Source organism: Petromyzon marinus, chromosome 12 (assembly GCF_048934315.1).
Source record: "Petromyzon marinus isolate PM22_M1 ecotype Great Lakes invasive population chromosome 12, UKy_Petmar_22M1.pri1.0, whole genome shotgun sequence".
Lineage (NCBI taxonomy): Eukaryota > Metazoa > Chordata > Hyperoartia > Petromyzontiformes > Petromyzontidae > Petromyzon > Petromyzon marinus.
In genome coordinates, this window is record NC_133678.1 from 10885259 (window position 1) to 10902811 (window position 17553).

A 17553-nucleotide genomic window follows, 5' to 3' on the forward strand; every position below is an offset into this window, starting at 1 on the left:
GAAACATAATAAAATTGTATTATATATTATTTTATTCTCATTCTACGTGACTTTACCGAAAGAACCAAGAAGATTAATCCCTGCAGTCACGAAAGCTTTAGATCGAAATGTAACCACTTCCCAATGTCGTCTCGACTGCAAACGTGGTATACGTATGTCATACTGATGACAATACTATATTCTATCGTTAAAAATTAAAAATATATTTTTAAACAATCTTTTTTTTATGTTATGTTTCGGCTTGAGTCTAATTGTCCACGCTCAACTCACGTTGGCTGTAAATAACCACGGCCCCCTTACGTTGTGGGAAGCTTCGGGGCCACTTCCTGGAGTCGTGGAGTTCTGCCATTACTAGTACGGTACATTTAATTAAAGCGTGTTTTTTAAAAAGTATTTTTAAATATTACTTTTTTGCGTGTCTTTGTACCTATAAGCATATAATGTGCAGTGGTGGGTGGGGTATGTGACGAGCAAATTGCACCTCCGCCACGTTCACAACGGGGCGACTTTTTAATTCTCCACGTGTGAAGAATCTAACCGCACAGGTCGCGTGTCGTGCGAACACGGTGCAGCTTCGCTCCGTCCGTTGTCTTCCAGCCACAATGTCTGCCTCAAGGCATGAGGTGCATAAACACCACTAGTTGGCTGATACATGCCTACAATTGGCACATTGAGCAGAGTTGGGAATTTGCCACTGTGCTCATGAGTTCACGTGTGTCCGCACATTGTCACGCGAGCCTTTGACATTTCACAGCTGTTGACAATTGTTACTTAATTCCATTGCTTTCGCCTTTACTTTGTCGACACTAGCCCTGCGGAACGTGTTGTATTTACAAAGTGCCCAAATGCACCCGTATCGCGGGAAAACATGATTATCATCATCATCAGCCTGAACAGGGGCGGAGCCAGGGGGGTGACAGGGTAGACAATTGTCACCCCCGAAAAAAATCGAAAATCTGAAACATTCTGCGTATAAGTGTACGACACTCGGTCTGGCGCCCCTGATCAGCCATGGCCAATCTAATACCGATGGTCAATAGCAATAATGATAACAGGGAGAAATGTGTTTTATGGGGTCGTCCATAAATGACGTCACGCACCTGGGGGGGGGGTCAGACATTTGTGACGATGTGTAACGAGGGGGGGGGGGGGTTGAGAAATGTGACGTGACATCAAAATGCGCAACTTTACATAAATATAGCCAACACGTTCTACTTAATTAAATAGACTTTTTAATAAATGTTTTCTCCTACATCAGAGTGCAGCGCCACATTAAATACGCACTAAAATGACAATCGTTTAAAGCGATTTGAAGCATGTTTTATATTTTTTTGGAGGGGAGGGGGGCAGAGCTTTGTGACGTCATATTTGAGGGGGGTCTGACTTTTTGTGACGCCATGTGACGAAGGCGGGAGGGTCAAAAATCGTCAAAAATCGCGTGACGTCATTAAAGGGACGGCCCCTTTGATATCTTTCATTTGCCATATTTTCAGACATCTTTTATATCCAGTTTGCAGCAAATTCACTGCTCATTCGGTCTATAATGTCGTTGTTTATTAATCATCTGAGAGTAAATTCACATTGCTTCAGTGATCACATTCTTCAACACAACACTGGCGAACTCCAGAATGGCTTGAGATAACCCGTCAGAACCGCCACACGGCTTAAGCTGGGTTTCTCAACGACTGCTTTCCAATCGATGCATCCGTTCCTTCATGCCTGTTCCTTCATGTCTGTAGAGTGACGGTGCTGTTCTTCGCAAGATTGCTGTAAGTTGTCGGTGTTATCTCTTTATGTTCTTTATGTTCGCAACATCAACAGCTAGTGTTTTTTCAAAGTTGAATCGAAACAATCTAGTTTATTATTTGTGGATGCTCAGGACGTATTGAGGCTCCTTCATGTTTGCTTGGGTCAAATTCTCTCTTGTTTAGTTTAGATGTTGTAGAATTTGCGGAGCTTCATCGTTAAATGACACCGAGCACATATTCCTAGGAGAATAAAACCAAAGAGCATGAATCATTGCAGTCACGAAAGCTTCAAATCTAGAAAGATGACAGCCTTCTATTTTGTATCCCTGGAGACCTGTTTTCCATTACAAACGATTATTTGTAGGCCTGAAATACAGTTTAAACAAGAATTCAACACGATAATAAGACAACGTTGAAAATACGGGAGTGTAAAACAAGACCTAGATGAAATAAGGTAAAACAATAAAAAGAGAGATTAAACGTATGGTAGGTTTAGTGATGAAAGTGGAGAGGTGTGAAATAGGAGCGACTCAAATCAGAGCTCCTCACGGCAGCATGATGTCCAATTAGGAACTTTTCAATCTGTGTACGTTGACCTCTATATAATGCAGCTCATTAGGAACAATGGACACTGCCAAAAGAAAAAAAAATGTTAAAAGTGTGCAAATAAGCACGGAGGAATACGTGCTTTGAATTACTTTGAGGGACAGGAAGACGAACGCACGAATTTCAGAACATATGCAACGAGGCGTCATGTTGGACTGTGTCGCGAGTAGGGAGGGTTCGCGGTGGTCGAGACTAACAACGGAATTGCAGCCAATGGAGGGGAACGTGCCCGAGCAGCCGCGCTTCGCAGAGATGGAGCGACGAAATAACTTTCATGCACTGGTGTTACACAGCAACACCAGGAAAGGATGGTGACGACTTGGGAAGGCCCTCATCGAACAGCGTATAGATCACGGCTGATAATGATCATTTCTGTGCGCGTGTTCAATTACGAACGTACGTGAACGCATGAGGCACACACTTGTATATGTACCCACGCACGCATGCATGCTAAACTTCTTTCGCACCGTACGTAGCCAACCGTGCCAATCGGAGGCGCACGCGAACTGCCGCATTGTGATGCCGTTTCGAACGGTGCAACGTAATTTTCTTTTTAGTCCGAGTTGTGTAAGTGCTGGGCGTAAGTCACTGCGACCGCAATGTCAAGTGTCGCCACGACGTCGTCGGGTTTTGATTTCCGCCGACATGGATGGTGAGGTCAGCGATTCATTCCAGTGGTGAGTGCTGCTTGACTTGCCGCGCCATACCTTGAATAAGCAAAGCCGGGCACGGGTGCTAAATAATTGTCCACGGTGAAGAGGATGACACATCGGTTGAAGAGCATTGTTCTCACGGAAGCACCGCACGTTTCAAACGAACACCGTGTTCTTCAAGGCCACGCGAACCTTTTCGATTATTAAAAAAAAAATACTCAAAAGGGGCTTTTAATATCCCTGCGGTGAAGAGTGTTAAATTTCAGTGCGTTTATTATCCTCCCGTGGAAATGGGTCCTGAAGTGACCTCTTGCGGGAGTTCTCCATTAGCAGCGCCTGTCAATGTTTGACTTACTGGCCTGGGGTGCGGATTCCCTGTGCCAGCTGTATTCAAATGAGCTACGGGGAATATGGAGCACTTAAGTCACTCTGCATATCAGCCTCGTGGCGAATAATGCATTTCCCTCAAAGCACCTGCGGGTGTTGACAGCACCGCAAACTCTACAAACGTCTCACACGTAATGAACTTCTGATGACACTTAGCGCTTAGCTTCTAAACTGCGTGAATCAAAGTCACCACAGCAACGTAGCACCCCCCCCCCCCCCATATAATTACCCCCCCCCCCCATTCGAAATTACGTGGTACAATATTTAACACTTTTCCTCTTTCGTATGGCTGATGTAGATGCAGAGCAACAACTTCACATTCAGGTGGTGAAGCCAGATTAACCACGCCAGCAGCCAGCCGAGTGTATCGCTTCGATGTCTCTTCTTCGTATTTGTGGATTTGGCATTGCGTCGTTATACGTTGTCACGGTCTGTTCTGTACGACCACGGTCGTACACTACTGGAGAGTGTTAAATTTTCCATTTGCGCATCAGGTATTGGCATCCGCCACGGTGTGTGCAGTGGATGCGGTGTAGGGTGTGGACCATGAGCTTCATTGAAGATCAAACCCAGGGATCTTCTGTTGGGTATTTCACAAGGTGTGTGCTTGCGAGTTCTTTTTAACTCCATTCATGAAGCGATGAGCGCCGCAACCTTCCCACAAACACACGGTGAGATCGGGAGCTGAACGCACGATGGACAAAAAGCAGATTATACATTTACGCACTCCGTTTAGGGGTTAAACATTTGTTTAAGATGATTTAACATTGGCTTTGTACGGCCCCCATGATATTTTGTTATACCCCCACCCCACCCCCTAGTTAAACAAGGTCATGATAAAGACCTGCTGCCACATGAGGATCCTGTGCTTGACCAAATGATGAAAAAGATTGTGAAGGCTTGTTGCAAAAGATGAGTTTTAGATGAAAACGAAATAGGATTCAGGATGATTAAGGGAACATTTAGGATTTTAGTTTTACATTGCATATCTTCGTATCGGTGTATGTACTGTAGGTGGGAATTTCACGTGTGTTAACACATTAAGATGAATCCGAATGAAAATAAAAACATCGGACGATCTTAAATGTATGATTTTGGATATTTTGCATACATCTGCAAAACTGGAACGCATCCATAGTTTATGGTATTTCAATTTACATAAATGTAAAGTGCTGATTCAGTAGAGTGATTTTTTTGTATTTCACTCGGTGAAAACCCCATTGTGACAATTAGCCTCTTCTACAGCGAAGACCTCGGGCTGATTTGCCATATCTTCAATCAGCAGTGCCACACATGGTGTGCTGCACACAAAATCATAATTTAATGTTATCAGGAAATGTAAATGCATTGTCACATTATGTATGCATGTATACAAAACCTCTGGGTAATTGTTTTTCACATAACTTCAGTTGGCATTCAAGTCTTGACTTCATATGAGCGTGCATTGAAGGGTTAGTAAACTTACAAAAGCAAAAATGTCCGTATTGTCAATGACAATTACTGTAATATGTATTGCATGTTAAACAGCCTAAATGCAATTATTTTTTAATATCATGCTAGTTTGCATGCAAAAAATAAAATTATAAATTACACAACATTATTGCCTGGGAAATGTTCCACAATCTTGAGGGGATAAAAGCACGTGGTTAATGGGTGGTATTGCTTGAGCGATGTATTATTTATGGCGCACAATCAGTGCAAGTATTTTATTGAGTTGAGGTTTAAAAAAATAAACAGCAAGTTACCGATGGTCAAATCCACGAACATTAAACAACCTCGATTATGGATAAGACTTCCTCTGCAGCTGGGGGATTTAATATTGTCACCGTCTTCAATTACCGTAATGACCACTGCATTATACCATCCGAAGGTAATTAAGAGGGCCAAGAAATTAATCTTCATTTTAAACACCGTTCTCAATGTTATATTCGTGGAAATTACTTTCGTCTTTGCTATTTCGTGAATGTGCATCAGCTTGAGTAGGCAAAGCGCGGTGCAACATTATTGTCTTGAAAGGAATTTGAATTGTTGCGTTCATGTAACCACAGGAATTTGTATGCATGACCCTACGTCTGGAAGTTCACTCTCACTCAATTACAGTCTGGATGGATTGATATGTCGCTGTTCTGTCGGTTCATTGTAGACGATCTGTTTATTTTCCTTGATATATTGTACATTTCTTTGGATCTTTCAATGATTTAAAAACCTCACATGTCGATTGAAGCCTCAATAATTCTTCCATTAGAAATTGATAAAACTGACTTCAATCATTTAAAGCCCCATTAGCACCTTGTTGCATATATGCGTCTATAAATTGTTCACGGAGATGGGTGAGAACAGAATAAAAAAGTATAGAAGCCAATCAACCACGAGGGTTCAGGCGGGCTTTTCTACAGCTCTTTTTCTGTAGCTCTTTTTCTGTAGCTCTTTTTCCATAGCTCTTTTTCCATAGCTCTTTTTCCATAGCTCTTTTTCAGAAGCGACCTGGCCATCACAAATGATAGCTGAACGAAGTGGCTTATCACGTGGAAATTTATAGCAGCCAAATACTCTAAATGCATATTTCTAAATATAGAGGGAAAACCGGAGGAACGGGAGAAAAATCCACACAACCACGAGGAGAACATGCAAACTCCAAATATACAGGCGCCAGGGTCGGGATCGAACCCACGGCTTCCTGTATACCAGTCGAGGTAATTAACATCTGGCCACGAACATACTATTGGACTATGAATAACAAAAACGACTGCACACTAAATACCATCGTACATAGCTTTTGTAAACTACAAAAAGGAATTGTATTCATTTCGAAAATGCAGTTAATTAATATCTTACAAAGAGCCTGATATATACACAACTTATCAAAACATATAAAGATAGAACAGCTACATTGAGAATTACATGAATAAAGTCGGGAAAATGCTAAGCAGAGGAGGCAGGCATCCATCAAGGAATTATTCTTACCGTCTTTAATTTGAGATTGGGAGAAAAACTGCAAAAACTAAAAGTTGTGTGAAATTAATTCAGCTATTTACATGCACAGGGGAGAGCACACAACTCCAAATATGAAGGCGTCAGGGTTGGGATCGAACCCACAACTTCCTGTATACCAGGCAAGGTAGTTAACATGTCAGTGAAATCCATTAGACATTTTCCAAAACGATATTTGAATTGCATTTTAGTTGCCTTTTTGTGCTGATGATAAATCATTAACTTCTGCTCATTGTTCTTAATGTATTGTATGTCTTCCCATGCACCCATTCATTCACTTATTCATTGATTCATCACCTTTAATTATACATCTAATTTTGACACTTTTTGCACAGGAATGGGTCCGAGAAAATTCGATTTAACACCACCCACCTTCGGTAATGGGTGATATATAATACACCACAGCTGATTAATTTGTCCTTGACATAGGAACACGATGATCCATTCAAGGAGCAAGATGGATTCTGTACTGTCTGCAAGAGGGGTTTGTGAGCAAGCCTGCCAATCACATTGCCACGAGGTCAGGGCTGAGCTTTGAAACCTAAACGGAAAGGTAAACGAACCACCGCTGAGACACGCTTTGCAATTCCCGCCGTTTGAGATTTAGTGTGTAGCTGCTACCGACCACAAGCACATCTGTCAGTGCTTCCGGCATTCGAGGTTAAGCAACAGGAATTCAGATAAGCACTGTTAAGCGTTTGTATCAGATGCACGAATGTACCGAAAATTACACTGTAAGTTCTTAAAGTTAACAATGCCCCGGAATGGCATGTCTCGATATTCTGCCTTGGAAAGCAAGTGTTATTGTATTCACAATTATTTTACTCCACATTACCAGTGGCAAATGCCGCGAAGCGTCAGTATATTCCTTGAGTGGGGTTTTAACAGGAAAGGCCACCAGCAAAGAACAGTGAGAGGGATTGTAATTAAATAGACAAAATCAAGGATACATGACAATACACAGAGGCCTTAAAAACAAATATAATTCTTCTCATAGATATGCCTACCACCAACTCTCTAAACTAACAATGGGGAAATGAAAAGTAAACAAATAAAATAAATTTTGATTTAAAGCTTTCGTGACTGCAGGGATTCATATTCTTGGTTCTTTCGGTAAAGTCACGTAGAAGGGAAACAATAAAATAATAAAAATATAAAACATTAAAATTCTCACGACGTTTCGACTGCAACACAAGCAATCATTTTATTGTTTTATATTTTTATTATTTTATTGTTTCCCTTCTACGTGACTTTACCGAAAGAACCAAGAATAAATAAAATAATCGATGGTATTCTAATGGGGGTATTATTAGGACCACCTCCACAATCTGTTACAGAATAAGTAATGCATGATTGCATTTAGTTAATTAAAATTCTGAAAATAAGTTTTACAATTTTTACGAAGATGCAGTGAGTGGGAAATAATAAAATGGCCAGATAGAAATGCAGAGACAAAAAACAAATATAATTTCTCTCAGAAATATGCCCACCCTCAACTGCTCTCCGCAGTGAACGTGTGCTGGGGATGGTAGAGTTTTCAGGCAATTTTACAGATAAGCAATTCTTGGAGGTCATTGCTATTGCCTGGACTCGGCCTACATTGCTCTCTGGCCATAGCCACTTTCCATTCATACAAGTGGAGTGACATTGCAGATGTCACTGTCTGATGCCGGCTCTAGAAAGGCATGGCGTGCAGTGTATTGACATCACAGGCACCACGTGTATGGGGATGCAGTACCGGCCCTAGAGGGGCTCAGGGAGCACTGACTGACAGTGATAGATGGCACCACGCTCTGCATACAGTGCCGACCCCTATAGGATAGGGTGTGATGGTGCCGGCCACGGGAATGGGGTTACCGAAGGCCGCGGCACTCTGAGTCTGCACAGGGACCCCCAAGTGGGGGGCTGGGGGCGGTCGCGTGTCAGGCCGAGAACCCGCTCGAGGGTTCTCGAAGGTGGTCGTGGCCAAGAGCGGAGCGAGCCCCGCCACGGAGCATATAAGTCGGGTCCCCCAGTGGGACCGGCTGCTGTTGTTATCCTGAAGAATCTACGTTCGACGTTCGACGTCCGAGAAGAGTTGACAACACGTGGACCTGGAACCAAGCTGGGGTCCTGTCCGTTGTTGCTACTCCCAGTGTAATTAGTGTAGTTAGCCTGGTGGTCCACCAGCATAGCGTGTAGTAAGCCTGGTGGTCCACCACTATGGTGTGTAGTTAGCCTGGTGGTCCACCAGCATAGTGTGTAGTTAGCCTGGTGGTCCACCACCATAGTGTGTAGTTAGCCTGGTGGTCCACCACCATAGTGTGTAGTTAGCCTGGTGGTCCACCACCAAAGTGTGTAGTTATCCTGGTGGTCCACCACCATAGTGTGTAGTTAGCCTGGTGGTCCACCACCATAGTGTGTAGTTAGCCTGGTGGTCCACCACCATAGTGTGTGGTTAGCCTGGTGGTTCACCACCATAGTGTGTAGTTAGCCTGGTGGTCCACCACTATGGTGTGTAGTTAGCCTGGTGGTCCACCAGCATAGTGTGTAGTTAGCCTGGTGGTCCACCACCATAGTGTGTTGTTAGCCTGGTGGTCCACCACTATGGTGTGTAGTTAGCCTGGTGGTCCACCACCATAGTGTGTAGTTAGCCTGGTGGTCCACCACCATAGTGTGTAGTTAGCCTGGTGGTCCACCACCATAGTGTGTAGTTAGCCTGGTGGTCCACCACTATAGTGTGTAGTTAGCCTGGTGGTTACGTAGCTAGTTACGGTGTAATTAGTGTAGTTAGCCTGGTGGTCCACCACCATAGGTTGTTATCTGGTAAAGGGGCAGTTACCCCTTGGTGTTGGTGTGTTGTTGTTAATAAATGTGTTGCCTCCAAAGAGTGCGTCTGCGACTCAGTTGAACCCACTACACAGCGACCATTGTCAGCACCTTTTGTGCAAATTGACGACGGATACGAACAGCCTGGAAACCTGTAGACAGGACACAAGTCCACCTCATGTGCATGCTCTCCAGGTTAAACTACAGATTACAAAGGTGAGCAAAAATTATAATCTAATAAAGAAAATACCGCTTACATATGTAGGCAGGGTGGCACAAACGGTAACGCTCGTGCCTTGCAGCGAAAAGGGCCAGAGGTTGATTCCTGACTCGGCCACCTTTCTGCGTGGACTTTGTATGTCGCCCCCCCCTCTTCTGCATGGGTTTTCTCTGGGATCTCTGGTTTATTCCCATAGCTAACAGAACTAAACTATTAAACTATTTTTATTTTACCAGTGAAGGTCCACTGAGCTACATAGCTCTTTTTCAGGAGCGACCTGGCCACAAATGATAGCTCAACGAAGAGGCGTATCCCGTGGAAATATATGGTAGACAAATAATAAAAATGCACGTTTCTAAATGGGGAGGGAAAAATCGGAGGACCCGGAGAAAAGTCATCGCGACCACGGGGAGAACATGTAAACTCCAAATATACAGCAGGCGTAATGGTTGGGATCGAACCCACGACCTCCTGTACACCGGGTGAGGTCGTTAACATCTTGCCACCGTGGCACCCAAATAAGCACGTGCAATATGACTTGTATTGGCCAAACACCCCAATATTGAAAATGTACCTGCAACTGACTCAATTTGGATGACATTGCATTGCAACGTAGGCCCCCCCAACTGTGAAACCTGGCAAGACCCACCTGAAAATAAGTCTTGAGACTCTTTTTTGTGGGGGAAATGAGTGTAATAATTAAATATTAACGGGCTCCCATCATCATTGTCATAAAAACTAAATCAATTTATCTAATGCCCTATAAAAAAAATTACCTGCCAGATGACTACCAATCCAGTGCATACGTATTGTCTCACAAGACATTAAGGTAAAGACTTTTGGAAGCCATTTACATGTATTAGGTGGTTCTGGAAATGTGGAAGTTATGGCACGCAATTGTATAATTGTATGAACAGTTTCGTGGGATTGTTTGTATCCGTGCATTTTATGCGAGTATAAAATGTAAATTATAATTTATGCGTGCTTTGGTATTTTTATAATGGCCATTTAAATCTTGACTTAAAGCTTTCATGACTGCAGGAATTCATATTCTTTGGGTCTTTCGGTAAAGTTGCATAGATAGGTTATTTTCTTTGAACCTATCTACGTGACCTTACCGAAAGATCCAAAGAAAATGGACATTTAGTCTTTCTCAAGATATGAATAAGATCCGGCACATCTAATTGTGTAGTTGTGGTCAAAGCTAAAATAATGAATTTTCCTTGGAGTCTTGACAACAATGTTCTATCTTAATTAGTACATTTAATGCATGAGGATGTTAAGTGTTTTTTTCAAGATGATAAACATACAAAATAAAAGCATAAAGATAAACAGAGATTTCGTTTTCCCTCTAGAATTCGCTGAGGGCACAGTCATGATGACCACCAATGGTAGTGATTGAACAACTTAACAGTGAAGGCTGCAAAGTAGCTCTAAATATAAACAATATCAAAATAAAAATGTACACAATTAGTTTACTGAACAATGGAAAAGTATCGCGACACAACTGCAACAAGACATTGCGTGTTTATTTCTATGGCCATCATTGAGGGCAGGGTGGAATGAAAATTATGAAATGAAGAGGTAAGTGACAGCAGGATGGAGTGGTTTTTGAAAATGACATGACTGGTCACATGGGGTGGTCATGTGGTTAGTTCACTCGCAGCGGTTGGCTATGGCATTTTGGATTGGGAAAAAACAGAGTTGAGAGTGCACGGGAGTACTCGTGCCTGGCTTCGTTATCAGGGGTCAGTGCCCCGGAGCAGCTTCCGGAAATGTCGCTGTTCCAAATGAAGTTGAATTTGAAAGGTTTGTATGTTGAACTTATTTTGCACCGTACGTAGCCAACCGTGCTAATCACAGGTACGGGGGAAAGGACAACAAACTCAACACAAAAAGCAGTTCTAAAGAAATAAGTTTTCAATGTAGGTCATTTCAAAATGCACAGCTCCAACGGCTTCCTGATACCGGAAGGAAGAGCTTTCTAGACGGCTGCCGAAGCGCATCTGAAAGCGTACGATGCGGTGACTATATTCTTAGTTCTTTCGGTAAAAGTCACGATGCGGTGACCGCCGTCTTTGTTCGATGGCCAGCCAAAAGGCGCTGCAGCGAGGATGACCGGAGTTCGCCTGATTGTTCACGCTCCTTGACGAGATCAGCGAGGTATTTTGGTTCACTTGTGGCAAGCACTTTGTGTGCAATGAGTGCGACCTCACAATGTGCTCGTAAGCTGGTTAACATTTTCATAACATTTTATTGTCAAAGCATTTTGGATATGTTACTTACGTAGGCATACATGCAAATGAGTCAAACATTGTTTAGTATCACACCATTGACAATACAATTGTCACAGAGCGCTTCACAGATGGAGACGTTAATAACGTATGTAACATTACATCAATACAAATGTAATATAAATAACGCAAAATTAGTTACATTAAAAAATGTGAATGGATAACAAACTATGACTGTATTATAACATAAGATATATTAGATGATGGCTTTACTTTAAATTTTCTGATAATTATTTGCGCAAAAGCTGGCATCAACTCCTGAGGAGGGCACTTTCTCCGTGCAATGTGGCATGTGGGCGTTTGACCATAAGCTGAGATCCTCTTAAAATGTGATGGATTGCATTATCCAAATTTAATAGAGGCATCGCTGCATATCATTATACAAGGTAATAAGCCATGCTGTGATTGATAATCTTCTCCTTGGGCAGCACTGGGCTGTCAGAATTCAGCACAGCTGGAATTCTAAAAAGATTACATATATGTGTGTGTGTAACTTGCAAAGGTAGCTCATTAGTGGACTACACAGTGCAATGCATGCATATGATAATGTATACTCTACAGTTAGGAGATCCGTGCGAATAATAGGTTTTTGCATAGGGTATTCCATTTCAGTTGTGTAAAGGTAAAGTAAGAGATGAGACCATTTTCATGAACAGCGGGAAATCCCTGGTATTGTCAGTAGCTTCACAGCAGTAACCCATGTGCTGTGACATTGCCTGAGAACTGCTTGTCGGATAAGAGCACCGCCAATGCGGCAAAGTCTGATGGAGAACTTTTCTGGAGAGCTTTCATTTATCATCATTGATTCAGCAATAGGCCACAGTGAAGGAATGCTGCAGCTCCCTGGTATTGAGCTCAGCCTGCCTGTGGCCTTGACATAAACCCTGCATGACCTGCACAAGAATTCTAAAGCTGCTCTGACAAATGTCACGTGAGCTGTACACATTTAGAGTCATTCTCGTGGTGTGTGCGGTATGAGAACCATCATGCGTGCACTATAATGGAAAACAAAAAATCCAATCGTGCCTCTAAAAAAAATACGTGCTTTGATCAGTGCTCAAAGGGAGTGCAATATTGGGAAACTACATGAAAATGGAAATAAAACAATACCAGTCTCTTATGCTCAATATCAATTTTATACAAAGGCTATCATATCACTGATTATGATTTCATAATCAGTTTCTTTTCGGTTAGATTGTGTAGGTACAATGTCAATTGATTGGTTCTGTCGGGTGGTGGAGGGTTAAAATACAAATTGGCATTCCACTTGCACAATCTAACACAAAGTAATTATGAATGCTGCAAGATACCTCGCAGCACAAAAAGTATGGCATTATGACAGATTGTACATTACTGAGAATGAGCAAAGTAACATCATTGTAAAAGACATTTCAAACCAAACTAAAATTGCATGCCACAATGCATCGTTGATGCTGTGGTGTATATTAATGAACTGCTATGCACAAAATAAAAAAAACTTCACCTGGAGATTTGCTAGAGTCCCGTTGCTTAAATGACCATCACTCATGTCCATTGAGATGACTCGTCACCAAATAGTTCACTAATTCTGGGTTAATAAACAGTGTTGACTATTGTTGAACCTAGCCCATGATTGGGAGCTCTATCGCTGTACCAACTGAGATACAGCGAGGGAAAAAATATTTGATCCCCTGCTCGTTGAGCTGTTGTCGGGGCCTTTTTTGCGTGCCATTCTGGCTCTGCGACAGTGAGGCGTTGTCTTGAAATTGGCCAAAAAAAACAAATAGAATGCAATTTTGGGAGAGACTTCCACAAGAGTAATGGTGGCAATGAAATTGCAGCTGGCGCTAAATCAGTCACGAATGCCAGCCTGGTACTCTCCTATATCCCCGCAGCTTAGCCATTCCCGTTCTCTAAAGTGCCACGATTTAAAATAGAAAGTCATCGGTATTTTTTTTTTTATACAGCCAGTGGATTTTAAGTGAAAAGAGGGCCCTGATGCTCCTTGGAGATGTCTCCTTTGTTTGTTTTGGTTTTTATGCTGTACCTGCCAACATTTCTCTGGCGTCTCTGCACCTCTCATATTGCAATGTATTCTAAGTATCTACAGTGAGGGAAGAAAGTATTTGATCCCCTGCTGATTTTGTACGTTTGCCCACTGACAAAGAAATTATCAGTCTATAATTTTAATTGTAGGTTTATTTGAACAGTGAGAGACGGAATAACAAAAAAATCCAGAAAAACACGTGTCAAAAATGTTATAAATTGATTTGCATTTTAATGAGGGAAATAAGTATTTGACCCCCTCTCAATCAGAAATATTTCTGGCTCCCAGGTGTCTTTTATACAGGTAACGAGCTGAGATTAGGAGCACACTCTTAAGGGAGTGCTCCTAATCTCAGCTTGTTACCTGTATAAAAGACACCTGTCCACAGAAGCAATCAATCAATCAGATTCCAAACTCTCCACCATGGCCAAGACCAAAGACCTCTCCAAGGATGTCAGGGACAAGATTGTAGACCTACACAAGGCTGGAATGGGCTACAAGACCATTGCCAAGCAGCTTGGTGAGAAGGTGACAACAGTTGGTGCGATTATTCGCAAATGGAAGAAACACAAAAGACCTGTCAATCTCCCTCGGCCTGGGGCTCCATGCAAGATCTCACCTCGTGGAGTTGCAATGATCATGAGAACGGTGAGGAATCAGACCAGAACTACACGGGAGGATCTTGTCAATGATCTCAAGGCAGCTGGGACCATAGTCACCAAGAAAACAATTGGTAACACACTATGCCGTGAATGACTGAAATCCTGCAGTGCCCGCAAGATCCCCCTGCTCAAGAAAGCACATATACATGCCCGTCTGAAGTTTGCCAATGAACATCTGAATTATTCAGAGGACAACTGGGTGAAAGTGTTGTGGTCAGATGAGACCAAAATGGAGCTCTTTGGCATCAACTCAACTCGCCGTGTTTGGAGGAGGAGGAATGCTGCCTATGACCCCAAGAACACCATCCCCACCGTCAAACATGGAGGTGGAAACATTATGCTTTGGGGGTGTTTTTCTACTAAGGGGACAGGACAACTTCACCGCATCAAAGGGACGATGGACGGGGCCATGTACTGTTAATTCTTGGGTGAGAACCTCCTTCCCTCAGCCAGGGCATTGAAAATGGGTCGTGGATGGGTATTCCAGCATGACAATGACCTAAAACACACGGCCAAGGCAACAAAGGAGTGGCTCAAGAATAAGCACATTAAGGTCTTGGAGTGGCCTAGCCAGTCTCCAGACCTTAATCCCATCGAAAATCTGTGGAGGGAGCTGAAGGTTCGAGTTGCCAAACGTCAGCCTCGAAACCCTAATGACTTGGAGAAGATCTGCAAAGAGGAGTGGGACAAAATCCCTCCTGAGATGTGTGCAAACCTGGTGGCCAACTACAAGAAACGTCTGACCTCTGTGATTGCCAACAAGGGTTTTGCCACCAAGTACTAAGTCATGTTTTGCAGAGGGGTCAAATACTTATTTCCCTCATTAAAATGCAAATCAATTTATAACATTTTTTGACATGCGTTTTATTCTGTCTCTCACTGTTCAAATAAACCTACCATTAAAATTATAGCCTGATCATTTCTTTGTCAGTGGGCAAACATACAAAATCAGCAGGGGATCAAATACTTTATTCCCTCACTGTATGCTCTAGGGACGAGAGATGTTATGACAAAGATCCCCCGAATAGCCTCAACAGAAGTTTGGGGCAAGTGTTGTTAGCGAGCACCTATGAAGGCCGGTATCATGCTTGACCTCATTTGTCTCCCATGTGGAGATGTTTACACACCGCACCAGGTACTCAATTGAGGCCGAGTCGACCTAGGTGAGGTCCAGGACTGGTTCAGATAATCGTCAATGGTCTTGGCCGTGAGCAGGAATCAAACTCGAATTGTCAGGTCCGAAGCATTGCACATTAACCACTGCACTATGCACATCTATGTGTATATATTTATCCATACAGAGTGGAAGCTGGCCACAATATACATCATGCTGGCCATAATGGGTGGTCCCTAATGGTACATGCCTCTATCATGTTAAATCGGGGTATATTCACAATGGTGCTTGTGTACACATACATGTATACACACGTGTCTTCACTTTGAAATGTGCAATGTCTATGGCCCATTCACCATGAATGCATCCCATCTCATCTGTTCTCAGAAGCAAAGCCGGTTTATGCAGATTATGCTAATTGTGATTTTACTAATCTCCTTACAGCAGTGACAGAGGCATTAAAATAATCGTTTTATCTGGACACAATCAGATTGAATACGAAATAACTCGAGTTTTGTTTCGGAAAGTGCAGATCATTAAAGGACCCTTCCTGCTAAAGCATATTAATGCAGTATACTATTTTTTTTAAATCACCTTGTGTCTATCATGTGACTGTTCAGGTTCAGTGAGGATATCTTCAAAAACAGCTCGCTTCAAAGCTCTTCATGATGTCAGCTTGACAGCTGAAGTCATCATTCCAGTTGAGCTGATGGAGGGAACACAGTAATAGTGTCAACACAAAATGTTGGGGTTTACTAAACCCAAAAGTTCGAGTGCTAAATAAGTCAGTTTTCGGAATAGTCAGAGCTAACCATAGGCCAAAGGTTAAAGGCATGGCTGAGCTTAAGAGCTGGGAACACTGCAAAAGACTGTTTCAAGGTTAGGGTTGAGATATGTTTTCGCAGTAGGGGGGCCATGTATTTCCCAAATGAGTGATTTGCAAGTCCTGTAATGTTTTTTTCTTGTCGGTGAGGGTGTCGAGGTCATGCTGCAGGGTCCCTCTGCTGGGAACACGCACAATGAAGCGATATATTGAGTCCATGAGGCCCGGGCATGCATAATGCCTCCATGTTTCACGGATTCGGTCTCTCTCGGTTGGCTTCGTACAGTGCAAAAGAAGTTCAACATACATATAGTACATACTTTCCAAGATAAACGGCAACCACACACACACTCAGACATGGCTCCAGGCTGACTCATTGATATCTGAAACCATACTGTCTCCCTTATGTGCATCATCCAATCTCTATTCGTATTATTATTATTTTCATTGCAACGTTTGTTGTGAAGTTTATTAAGGTCATGATCTGGCCTGAATCTGCTGATGAAGGTCAAAACCAGGCTAAGGTTTGCGCCCTTGAATAGACGAACACTGCCGGTTAGCATGGTTGGCTACGTACGGTGCAAAATAAGTTCAACATACATACCAGACTAGTTCAGTTTTCACTTGCCTAATTTACGAACTGCACTCTGTGTTTGTGACCTATTTTTTGCTGTCTATAATGAGTGTAGCCTAATCCGCGAAATAATTCAGAGCCAGTCAGTCGCCTGGGGGGAATCTGGGCCATGCCACTGATGCCACATTGTTGCCCTCCAAACGGACTAAAGCTGAACATTCGGGCTCTGTCCATGTTGCATGCGAACACCACCACACTCACATGCCAATAATGACGAAGACAACGTTTAATATAATGGTAAGTGAAGATGTTGTTGATAATTATGGCATTTCTCCTGCAACTACTGATAATTAATTCACCTAAACCCAATTCACACCAACCCCTATCCTAGAAGGCCAATAGGCCTGCTGCACTAAACAATTATAAATGTCTTTTGATTTAAAGCTTTCGTGACTGCAGTAATTCATATTCTTAGCTCTTTCGGTAAAGTCACGTTGAAGGGAAACAACAAAATAATAAAATATATATAACAATAAAAATTCTCACGACGTTTCGACCATAACACAAACGGTCGTCTTCACACAAGACGACCGTTTGTGTTATGGTCGAAACGTCGTGAGAATTTTTATTATTTTATATATTTTATT

General features: G+C 42.5%; 1 long non-coding RNA gene across 2 annotated transcripts in view; it reads right to left on the minus strand.

Moving 5' to 3' along the window:
- Positions 1-3632: 3632 nt before the first annotated feature.
- Positions 3633-17553, minus strand: part of LOC116941579 (uncharacterized) — a 74021-nt gene continuing 60100 nt past the window's right edge. For both annotated transcript variants that reach the window (XR_012941538.1, XR_012941536.1), the window contains one exon: positions 3633-4048. This is a non-coding gene — a long non-coding RNA (uncharacterized LOC116941579). The remainder of the gene's footprint in view (positions 4049-17553) is intronic.